Consider the following 12,546-nt stretch of genomic DNA (forward strand, 5'->3'; position numbering starts at 1 on the left):
AATGGACCTCCCTAATTTCTAAACCCTGGCTGGGTGGTGTCCGACCGATTATAGTGGGCCGGTCAGTGTTAGGAATATACTGTAGACTGCAATTCAAAGTTAAGGTAAAGGATAAGTATCCTTAATATCAGTTTTAACCCTATCTGAGGTCTGTCTAGCATGCTTCTGACTCGTGGAGATGATAATTTGAGAGATCCATCCAATCTCAAGTGAGCTACAATATTCTTACAGGCACGCGACCAGTACAATGGAAAAGATGGGGGCATAACATTGACAGTAAAAAACATGCATTTCTGAGTTGTGAATCACAGGGTGATGCATACATATTACATGTGTGTCAACTCTTACTTGCTTGGCCTCTGTATCCAGCCTATGGCGTTTTCGTGAAGGGTCCTCTGAAATGATGACAGTATCCTGACGAATCCAGGGATGATGGTTGGGACCCTGACGAATCCAGGGATGATGGTTGGGACCACTCTGATGAGGCTAGCGTGGAGACAGGATAAATAAATAAAAAGATTATACACAGTTTCTTCATAAAGATGTCCCTTATCTAATCGAATGTAAGCTTCACATGACAAATAACTTATTCATTAAATATATATTACAAATGTAATCAAACCTGTGTCATATTTGATGATTAGCACCCCAGTGGATGCATCTCTTGCTACCTCCTCAAAAACATCGTCATCCAATTCGGTCCCTGAACTGTCAAAAACTTTCACACCTTCCGTTACAGCTGGGACACCAAACTTTGCAAATGCTAGAAACAGGCACAAAAGCTTTTGTAAACAGAAATGTCATTGGATGTATCCAGTGATTTCTAAATCTACTCACTAAATATTCACTTAATCTTGAATAATTGCTGTCTGCAATACAATAGATGAAGCCACAGATCCACCCAGTGGATAACCATGAGTATACATTGAGGACAATTTCCCAATGATCCCAATTTCTTACCTGCACTCAGAAACTCGATCAGATTTATTTCTGTAATCCGAACAAACTTTTGGGCATCTCCCAGTTGTACTTTCAACAGCATGCTTGCAGCAAGCCTGCAAGAGAGTTACCAACGAGTGGGCAACTTGAACACAGGGAAGTGTGGGAAATTAGTGTCAGGCTGGAATATTCAGTGACTTTGTACTTATTATTTACCTTATTGGGGACATTGATCTAAGTTAAGTTATTATTAAATGTTTTACTTAGATCAGGGGTTCCCAAACTTTTCAGGCCGGGGCCCAGAAAATAAGGCGTCAGAGAGCCGCGGCCCAATGCACATCGTCTGGCTTTTTTTTTTTTTAGGTGACCGATTTTTTAAGCCAAATATCACTTCAATCCTATTAAGTTAGTTCAAGTTAGTTATTCATTTATATGTGCTATTTATAAGAGGGCTAACTTGTTGCAAAATAATAATGATAATAATAATAGCCTCATTAAAATACTATTGTTGCTTCGGTTGTTTTCAGCGTTTTATGTGCATAATCTGTTATTTAGTTTGAAATGTTCGTTGAAATAAGTAGATTTTTCGTTTTTGTTTATTTATTAAGTTAATATAAAACCATATAGTCACATTTTAGAATACAATATAATAGAATTTTAGAATACAACTAGAAACACTGTCCTGGCCTGCTTCTAAGTTCAGTGGCCTGACAAAAAAAATTAAAATAAAAAAATGTTTTTTTTTTTTTTTTTTTTAATCATCTCGCGGCCCATCCGTGGCTGCTCGCGGCCCACCTTTGGGTCGCGACCCCGACTTTGGGAACCACTGACTTAGATCAATGTCCCCAATAAGGTAAATAATAAGTACAAAGTCACTGAATATTCAAGCCTGACACTAATTTCCCACAGATGCAAACAGACAAAAAAAGGAGAGCTATATAACCCAGGGCTTTTCCTTGCATTTTCCCTGTGTTTCTTCCATTAAACTCAATCAACCATATTGTATGCATTCTAATGCACTCACTCTCATAACACACCATTTCATAGTACAGATTACTTATATCATTCAAGGGTATTTCCCCGCATTAACATTAGCTAGCAAGACACATTTGAAAAAACTCACGAAGGGCAAGGCTGGCTCACGTTCAAGGCCTCCCTCAATGTGAAATGGCGCACGTGCAGTCTTCTTGGCTGTCGCCGAAATCTGTGGACTTAACAAAATAATAACGTTGGTCAAATGCCAAATAACTGTTAATTGATTTCATACTGTAGGACACATTTACCTCAGAACATGGCATGCAAATGTTTGTTACTAAGCCAATGTTAGCAGCTTGGTAACAGGGCCTTCCTTGCATTTTCCATGTGTTTCTTCCATTAAACTCAATCAACCATATTGTATGCATTCTAATGCACTCACTCTCATAACACCATTTCATAGCACAGATTAATTATATCATTCAAGGGTATTTCCCCGCATTAACATTAGCTAGCAAGACACATTTGAAAAAACTCACGAAGGGCAAGGCTGGCTCACGTTCAAGGCCTCACTCAATGTGAAATGGCGCACGTGCGTGCAGTCTTCTTGGCTGTCGCCGAAATCTGTGGACTTAACAAAATAATAATGTTGGTCAAATGCCAAATAACTGTTAATTGATTTCATACTGTAGGACACATTTACCTCAGAACATGGCATGCAAATGTTTGTTACTAAGCCAATGTTAGCAGCTTGGTAACAGGGCCTTCCTTGCATTTTCCCTGTGTTTCTTCCATTAAACTCAATCAACCATATTGTATGCATTCTAATGCACTCACTCTCATAACACACCATTTCATAGTACAGATTACTTATATCATTCAAGGGTATTTCCCCGCATTAACATTAGCTAGCAAGACACATTTGAAAAAACTCACGAAGGGCAAGGCTGGCTCACGTTCAAGGCCTCACTCAATGTGAAATGGCGCACGTGCGTGCAGTCTTCTTGGCTGTCTCCGAAATCTGTGGACTTAACAAAATAATAATGTTGGTCAAATGCCAAATAACTGTTAATTGATTTCATACTGTAGGACACATTTACCTCAGAACATGGCATGCAAATGTTTGTTACTAAGCCAATGTTAGCAGCTTGGTAACAGGGCCTTCCTTGCATTTTCCCTGTGTTTCTTCCATTAAACTCAATCAACCATATTGTATGCATTCTAATGCACTCACTCTCATAACACACCATTTCATAGTACAGATTACTTATATCATTCAAGGGTATTTCCCCGCATTAACATTAGCTAGCAAGGCACATTTGAAAAAACTCACGAAGGGCAAGGCTGGCTCACGTTCAAGGCCTTACTCAATGTGAAATGGCGCACGTGCGTGCAGTCTTCTTGGCTGTCGCCGAAATCTGTGGACTTAACAAAATAATAATGTTGGTCAAATGCCAAATAACTGTTAATTGATTTCATACTGTAGGACACATTTACCTCAGAACATGGCGTGCAAATGTTTGTTACTAAGCCAATGTATCGCCCTGTGTTTTTTTCGATCTTTCTTTCCAAACGATACAATTCACAATCACCCCTCCACATTGTATTTAACAACATTAACATTACCTCTTGCAAGTTGCTGGAAGCCAATAGCTACCGAATTAATGAATTAATATGTGATTAGGGGGAGAAACTTACCTGCTGAGTTACCGCTGCCGCGACGTGAAGAAAATGGCGTGTCTTGGACATTCTTCAAGAGAAGGAGATGGGCGGAGCTTCCCAGAGTAGTGATGACACCAGCCAATTAACTACGAAATATTTCACCAACACTGTCTGCATTTTACTCAAACTGTTGTTGTAATAACTCTGAAAGAGTCAATGTACTTTGACACTGCATATTTGACACTGCGAATTTTACTGTGTACGACCTATAAAGCTTATTTTAATAAACAGGAGTCATTCTTAAAATACGGGTTTATCGCAACAGGTAACTCTTGCAATAAGCAACCGGTGACTCTCGCTTGTTGACATGGCAACACGAGCAAGCAACTGTGTTCAAGTTGGGTGGGCATTCAACGCGAGTGGACATTTAACATGTTATTAACATGGATTTTGGAGGACCGAAGCAGAAACAATATCAAGTCCAGGGCAGGGCTGCCTGCATTATGCCGGTGAGTGTTGTGTTTTAATAATAATAATAATAATAATACATTCGATGTATAATACACCCGCTGTGGTGCTTAAAATCAAATGCACCCTACTGATCTCGATTTATAATGTGAGCACCTGCATTAAAATCAAATGACTGATCTGTTCATGTGTAATGCACTGCCTGAGAGGCACTTTATAATAGAAAAAAGACAAACATGTATATGTCGTTTTTTTTACAGTTAAAAAATTTTCACTTATCATTGGCCCGCCACACAATGGCTTGGGGAAAATTTGGCCCATGGGCAAACCTAATTGCCGACCCCTGCTGTAGGGCTAAACCCGATTAGTTGACTAATCGATCGAAAGGAGCCGTAGTCGACTGCCAACCTCTTAGTCGAATGCAAAAAAAATGTAATACAGTATATATATATCTTTTTTTTATCATTCTTTCCAAAAGCAAAGAGGCCTAGAAGCGTGGCTAACGCTAATGGCGCGCATCCCAGCTAGCTGCCTAAGAAAATGGGCACAGAGGCACTGAAAGGGGATTTCACCCATCTAATGAACACACTAGACTAAACAAATATCAAGATGTATCCATCAGTGGACCAACTACATGCTTTTGCAGGACAAGAAGCCTTCAGTCGACTCGTTCAGACATTAACTCATTCTGCGCCATCGCTTAATGCGCTAGAGGGCGCTATTACGCCAGCGCTGTAAGTCAATGGGGCGCTTTGTTCACTTGCGAGTGCTTAAAATATATCTTATATAATAGCTATGGGTCTAATACACCCGTCGATTGTCAGTGAGTTGCTTCCAGTCAACATCCACGAAACAGATTGTTTTTTTATCCGTACATTTCCGTTTTATACCGTTTTGAATATGAATATTAGTCTAGATGGAAATAGGGGTCCACGCGCACCCCCCGGAACTTTTTATGCCACCTGATTTTTCTTAATCCTTAAAGTGTCTACTTTCAGAATCTGCCAGGTGCCAAGCTGAAATAATGTCCGAAAGGCTCCATTTTTAACCCTTTATTGCACCTAACCCAAAACCGAAACATAAAAATGTGATGTAGTAGATGGGAGCTCCAGTAGCTCACCACGTACCGCAAGTGCTATTTCAGCGCCGTGGACAACCGCGCTCGCGCGGATCTGGGGCTGAGCGCGTTCGAATCCCGGACGGCAGCCGTGCCTTTCCCAGAGTGTCTTTCCCCCCCATCTGAACCCTTTCAGCCTGCTCTGTCGGTCGAACTTGACCAAGTATGAATGCGAAGAAAAAGCGATAAACGCTAAAAGAACCAGGTGACTGGTCAAAGTTTAAAAAAAAAAAATTGATGTAGCAAGAGGCATAACCTTTGAAGTAAACAACATACAGAGACAAATGAATACATTTTTCCATACAATTCTGACCCTATGAATTCAATGGGATGGTTATTTTTGACATTTGACAACATTTAGACTATTTCTGGACAAAAACTGCAAAAAAAACTAAAAATGTGTGTCTGACCAATTACCTTTTTATTTTTTCAAACGCATAGAGTGAATATTTGTTGACAATACGTTTTTTTTCAACCCTCCAAGTGTTTATTTTGAGATTATATTGGGTACCAAGCTGAAATAATGTCTCAAAGGCTAACCCTTTATAGCACCTAACCCAAAAAGGTAAAAATTAAAATATAATGTAGAAGGGGCATAACTTTTGAAGTAGACAACTTACAGAGCAAAATTAATACATTTTACCACACAATTTTTATCCTAGGAATTCAATGGGGTGGTTATTGTTGACATTTGACAACATTTTGACTGTATTTCTGGACAAAAACAGCAAGAAATGACCAAACAGTTTGACAGTTGGTTACCTTTGGTTACCTGGCTACCTGCAGATGGCAGTCTCCCACTGCTTTCTTTGGGAACAATCTCAAGGATTTTCTTAGTAAGTATTATTAATAATTATTATTAACTATTATTAAGATATACCTAATAGTCATATACAAGTAATTCTTCAACAAAAGGTCTACAGAAATCACATCTGTAATCTTGACTAAGTAGTGTTACCCATGTGATGTGTAGCTAGCTGAGTTGATAGCTAGCTAATGTTTTTCAGCATTTTCAGGCTGATTACTCACTATTAACAATAGGGAAAATGAAAAAACATTGTATTATTGACTATAGTGTTGGTAGCTAGATAATGTTTGTCTTTATTTTCAGTTTGATTACTCATAATAACCATAGGAAAAAGGAAACATTGTATACTTCATCATTTGGTCCTCCTCAGAGTGTTGGTAGCTATCTAATGTGTCTAATTTCTTTATTCAGGCTGATTACTTCATAAACTGCTGACAATGGGAAAAAGGAAACATTGTAACACAGCTGAAGTGCCTCCAAAGAGGATTAGATCGATAACATGTATTTTACATGTCTCAACTTCTGAGTATGGTAATTTTATCACGCTCTGCAAATGCAAGGGGGGGGGCAAGCGAGAAGCTATCGTATCTACACAGTGTTCGTGATATGAGACTCTGCGAAACAGCCACCTCACCATACCGCATGAAGGATATTTGTGACCAAATACCATTGACGTTAGAAGGCGTGCCTTTGGATAAAACTGGCTATCATCAAAACGGCTACAAAACCTTCACAGGGAAATTGGATCGTTTACAAGTGTCAAAGGCTTCTACATCTGGTGAATCATCGTCATCGATAAAGGACTCCCTACGCCATCTCTAATGTCTCTCAAGTCAAACTGAAGGGGCTCGGCGTTCCTTCTTGTTCCCAAATCAGTGTATCTTCTGTGACAAAACAACAACCAAGTTCAAGGGGAAGCTAAAAAAGTTTCAGAGTTGGAAACACAAAGAACCAGCCTGGAAAGTTATCGAACCAAGGGCACAGGAATTGAAGAAAGAGGATCTTTATCGCAAGGTGCAGGGCAAGGACCTCTTTGCTATGGAAGCTCAGTATCATCCAATATGCAGAAAAAATGAGTACCAAAACCATGAGCGTGGAAGGAAGAGAGGAAAAAAGGCAGCAGACAACATTGACAGCCCGCAGGCCCGGAAAATGGCAGCACATGACAAGTCCTATTGTGTAGTAAAGGATTACATTCTTAGGAATGTGGTTGAACACAAAGAAGTCGTCCAGCTAAGATCCATGTGCAACTTGTACAGGAAGACACTGGAAGGTGAAGGTTTTCCTAATCCTGAATACCGTAGTGAGAAATTGGCAAGACGTTTACAAGGAGACAAAGACATATCTCTTAAACTCACATTCTCAAAGGTACCACACCATGGTTGTCTTGAGTTGAACCTTATATACAGCTCAAGCATTACTGTAGATCAGGGGTCAGCAACCTTTTTGACATGGAGTGCCTGTTTGAAATATAGTTGTAACTAGTGTGCCTCAACAATATTCCATGCATCGTAATTTTTTTTTCTCATAATCAGGTTTTTTTAATGATAATTTTTACATTATTACATCATTATTGTTATTATTAACAATATTATTATGATGGTTGTATCAACCCTAAATCTGAGTTGGGGGGGGGGGGTGCAATGCAGACAAACAGCTGCATACAGTGCGACCATTTCACTCACGTGTGTGTGTGAGAGAGAGAGAGAGAGAGAGAGAGAGAATTAAATACATTTGCTGAAATGCATTGTATGAGTTGTGTGGAAGAGTTTGCTAGTTCTTGTGCTACCCCTTTGTACATTGTGTCTGACAAAAGTTAACAATAAATAATGGTATTAGGAATAAATTTGCCTCCTGCGTGAACTGTGCATAGCTGAATAGACTGTATTTTAACGTCGGCCATATGGTGGTACTTGGAGAGCCAGCTACCTTCTCAGGTGGTACTTGGTGTAAAAAGTTTGAGAACCACTGATAGGCAGTTCCTAAACAATTCAATGTTTTTTTTGTTTTTTGTCTTTCTACTATTACCCTGCCCATACCTGTACCTCCCCACCCCCCGGCTGCTATGTCGCCTGAATTTCCCCAAGGGGATAAATATAGGAATATCTTATCTCATCTTATGTTTGCAAACATTGGAGCAACACAGACTCTATGTTTTGAGTTATGATGGGTTAAGATAATTTTTGTTGTTGTCCTTTTTATTCCTCAAGAATGTAATACACACAGTACTGAATGATTCCGATGGTTCAAATCTGGATTGAGACTTTAATTCCTGAGGCAATGACATGTATATATTCTTTTGAGATAAAAGGTTTTCACGTGCACAGCGTTTGCATGGCGGGGGTCTCAGGCGGTGGCAACAGCTGGTGGATGAGATGACTTTGGCTCGTCCCCCCCGCGGCACTCCAAAAAGCGAATGGCTGACGCCGCAGATGTTCAGATGACTACAGCTCGTTTGTCATTATCGTCACCGCGCTCCAAACGCTCAACACACATCACATGGGTAAGCATGGTGGTCATGGTACCCCCTCCCCCAGGCTACGTTGGGGGGGGGGCTCCTGACGCCAACACTGTGATACACGGTGAAACCGGAAGAAGCCAGGATGATGACGCATGGAGTATTCCTGGGGTTACGGTGTTTACTAAGTACGAATCCAACAGTTTGGGGTGAATCGTAAAATATTCCACTGAGCAGGCATAATTAATGTGGGCTTGGCAGCGAACGGATTCCGTCACAATGTCTACGGTGGTGTGGGGATTTGGAGAGAGAGTAGGGGGGGGGGGGGGAACTACATCTCACTTGAACATTTTCATGCAGAGAATATTGTGGACAGGAGATTTCCCCGGAGGAGTGGGTTTGTCTGGCTTGGCACCCGCAGAGAATGCAGGCATCTTTATTGAAATTACAAGAGGAGGCCAATTGGACCTTTTGGTGCATCAGGGATGTCTCTCTCTCCCTCTCTTTCTCTCCCTCACACACACTCTTATGCACAGCGAATGAGCTGTGTTATTGGTGTTGTTGTGTCCTTGATATTTTCACATATACCAGTAGCTATATATCTTCACTTTCGTCCGACAGTGATTTCCCTAGAGTTATTACATTGCGCATAAGTGGATACGTAGTAGAGGTGGGACCGGTATTGGGTTCAGCCCTTTTGTGTGCATTTCTGTTTGCGATTCCGTTTGCGTTTAATGAGCGACGTTCCGTCAGGATATAATGCCAATGCATATATTTTTGAAACCGTTAAGAGACAGAAAGACGAGGACAACGGTGTAATAGATGCAAAACATTATCCGCAGAGATCGGATTGGTCATCCAAAAACCCCTGTGCATGTAGACTGCCACTAGGGCAGCAGGCCCAGACTGGCCAATCGGGACAATTGGAATTACGTCTGCAGGCCCTGCGGTCATGGCCTGTCATATCAAATTTCGTTCAGTCCAAATCACATGGAGTCAGGGGTGTAAAAAGTACCCAGAAATTATATTTAAGTGAATGTATGGGTACCGTCTCAAAATCTTACTCAAGAAAAAGTCAGTGTATCTGGCTAAAAACACACTTGAGTAAAAGTCAAAAAGATTCTACTTTTAAATGTACTTAAGTACTAAAAAATTTAAAGTAAAAACGTTTTTCTGACTGTCTATTCTTCTGATAGCAGGTGTTCAAAGATCCCCGCTTTCTAGTCTTGCACAAGGACCAATCAGCATGGGTATGGGCAGGTTCATTTTCCATTGATGGGGATTTGATTGGCAGTTTTTAAATAAAGTGCGACCGCAGGATTAATAACGTTAATGTTAGTTCGGCCAGAGAAACAAATATACAAGTTTTTCTCTGAAATGTAATTGAGTAAAAGTACAAGTATACAAACCTAATAATACTCGAGTAAAGTACAAATCCCCCAAAACAGCACTTGTATTGTAACAAAGTACAATTACTCAAGTACTTTACACCCCTGCATGGAGCCTATGAAGCACGTTGAGTGTAGCCACGAGGCCCCACATACAGCCTGCAGACTGAACTAGTTTATCAGTTAAGTTTGGCCTCATGCCATAACTCACCTGGCCTGCAATACCACAAACACACCCGATCGGCTGCTCACTTCCATCCCTTGAGTCCCTACACTCCACCAGGGCCTTGAGGAGGGCGAGGACAATCATGGCTGACCCTGCCCACCCAGGTCACGGCCTATTCACCATGCTCCCCCACGGCAGGCAGCTACAGCTGCCCATGACACTTAAAACCCGTCACAGACTCAGCTTCTTCCCCTCAGCTGCTCGCCTGGTAAATGAGTCAGGTAAATTCTATTGCTAGATTGCCATTATTAGGGCCCATTCAAGGTCCTATATGTATTGTTCATGGTGTAGCAACGTTACACTTTTTCATTCACATATGCATACTAAAATATGGTCTAAAGTATAAGTATGTTTTCATCTCTTTCTGCAGCTTTCTCCAGAACGTGATTTATAGCCCCAAATGCATTATATTGATGATGAAATACAGTTTGGTAGGAATCTGTGCGAGATAAAAAATTTCAATTGGACGTACTTCTAGAAGTTTCTACGTATCATCTGATGATGGACGGGGGATCGTTTATAATTCTGTGGGCAGCGTTAGATGATTCATCCAGAGTGGGTCATATGTTCATCAGAGCAGTTAGTAAATAACACGTTAGAATATAACGCTGAATCTTACCGTGGCTTCCTCGCGCCGCTGGCAGATGAGCGTGGAACAGATTTTTTTCTATTATGGGATGTAGAAATGCCCGATCTATTTCCAGGTTGTATAATAGTATATACGTCCAAATCATGTTGTTTTTTCGAGTTATTTCCACCGAGCGATGTTCACTGTGTGAAGACGGAGTCTCTCTAGCATTAGTGAGTGCCCGGACCCCATATGGAGTGAGTCCTACCGGGTTAAAGGTTGACATCCGGTTTCGATCTGCCGATCGGCCACCAGATGGCGCTCTTGAACCGCTAGAGGATTGAGAGGAGATCAGAACTGTGTGCCAAGGGCTCCGGATGGAAAATATGATTCCGATCACAGATTTTTGAAATATTGATATCAAAGACGAGTTCCGGCGTCCGCGGCAACTTGAGCATGGCGGGGAATGACGAGTTCCGGCGTTTTCGGCAGTTAAAGTGTTAATAGCATCGAGAATATAAGTATGTTTTTAATCTTTTCTGCTGTAATTCCAAAAACAGTAGTTATAGGCCCTGAAGCATATGATAGATTATCGATTGGCGTTTCTTTCCTATACGATCGGTATACATTATGCTTCATCATGCGTGAAGGAAAGTGGGGGGGGGGGGGGGGGGGGGGGTAGTTTATAATTCCTTGATCGTCAGTAACGGCTTTATTTAGTATGGGTTGATATATTGATCAGATGGTTTGCAGTGAAATGAATAAACAATCGGGCTGAAAATAACGTTACTGTTGTTGAATCTAGAGGTTGTATGTATGGTTGTAACTAACTGTAACTGTCCTCTACTGCTCCCATGACTGCATATATATATGTGTCCACTGGAGGGCGCTATAGGCGGAGCTTCTACTGTCTACGCCAGGTTGGGAGTATATAAGCCTTGGTTCCCTCCTTCTCTTTCTTCTTCCCACACATGCCTCTCCCGGAGAGGAGATCACATGAGCTGCTGTGTTATGAGTCAATGTGAATGAATAAACCGCTGCCAGCAGAGCAAGGCCAAAGATAGAAACCATGCCTCTTGTACATATTATTGTCGCCCCATAGCCAATTCTGTTAACAGGTTATGGGCCCAGATCTCGCAGGGGTTAAATAATAAGGGTAGCTAACTTAGCTGAAGTGTAGGCCAGAGTAGCACCGGGAGTACCGCGTGGCTAGATACTAGGCCAACGGAGCTTAAGAAGGAGGATGGCGACCAAGGGAAGGAGCAAATGGCCCTCATTTAATGGAAAAGCGGAGGGATATGAGCTCTGGGAAGAGCGCATGCTATGTTGCATGCACAGCGCGGGACTCAAGGCGGTGATCTTGGCGGCCCCCGCGACAAGCTTAATGCGGACGCATACTGTGAGTTGGCGCCGCTGCTCGACGATACGAGCTTGCGGCTAATATTCCGCGACACGAAGGACACAGGCTGAGAAAGCCTGGGAGTGTTGTCCTCGACGACCAGTTGAACTTCTCTGCTCACATCGCAGCGACAACCAGAACCTGCCGATTCCTCCTGAGCAACGTCAGAAGGATACGCCCCTTCCTGACAAAAGAAGCCACCCAACTCCTCGTCCAATCAACAGTCATCTCCCGCCTCGACTACTGCAACGCACTGCTCGCTGGCCTCCCGGCCACTGCCACTAAGCCTCTTCAACTCATTCAGAACGCAGCGGCCCGCCTGATCTCAAACCTACCGAAGTCGGCCCATGTCACCCCACTTCTTAGGGACCTGCACTGGCTCCCCATTGCTGCACGAATCCGCTTCAAGGCCCTCGACATAGCATACCGTGCGGCAAAGGGAACTGCTCCCGCCTACCTCCGGTCAATGGTCTCTAACTACACACCCTCAAGACCCCTACGCTCTGCATCTTCTGGCCGCCTCAGACCTACTCCTATC

The sequence above is a fragment of the Notolepis coatsorum genome (genome assembly GCF_963971535.1).
Source record: "Notolepis coatsorum genome assembly, chromosome: 1".
Lineage (NCBI taxonomy): Eukaryota > Metazoa > Chordata > Actinopteri > Aulopiformes > Paralepididae > Notolepis > Notolepis coatsorum.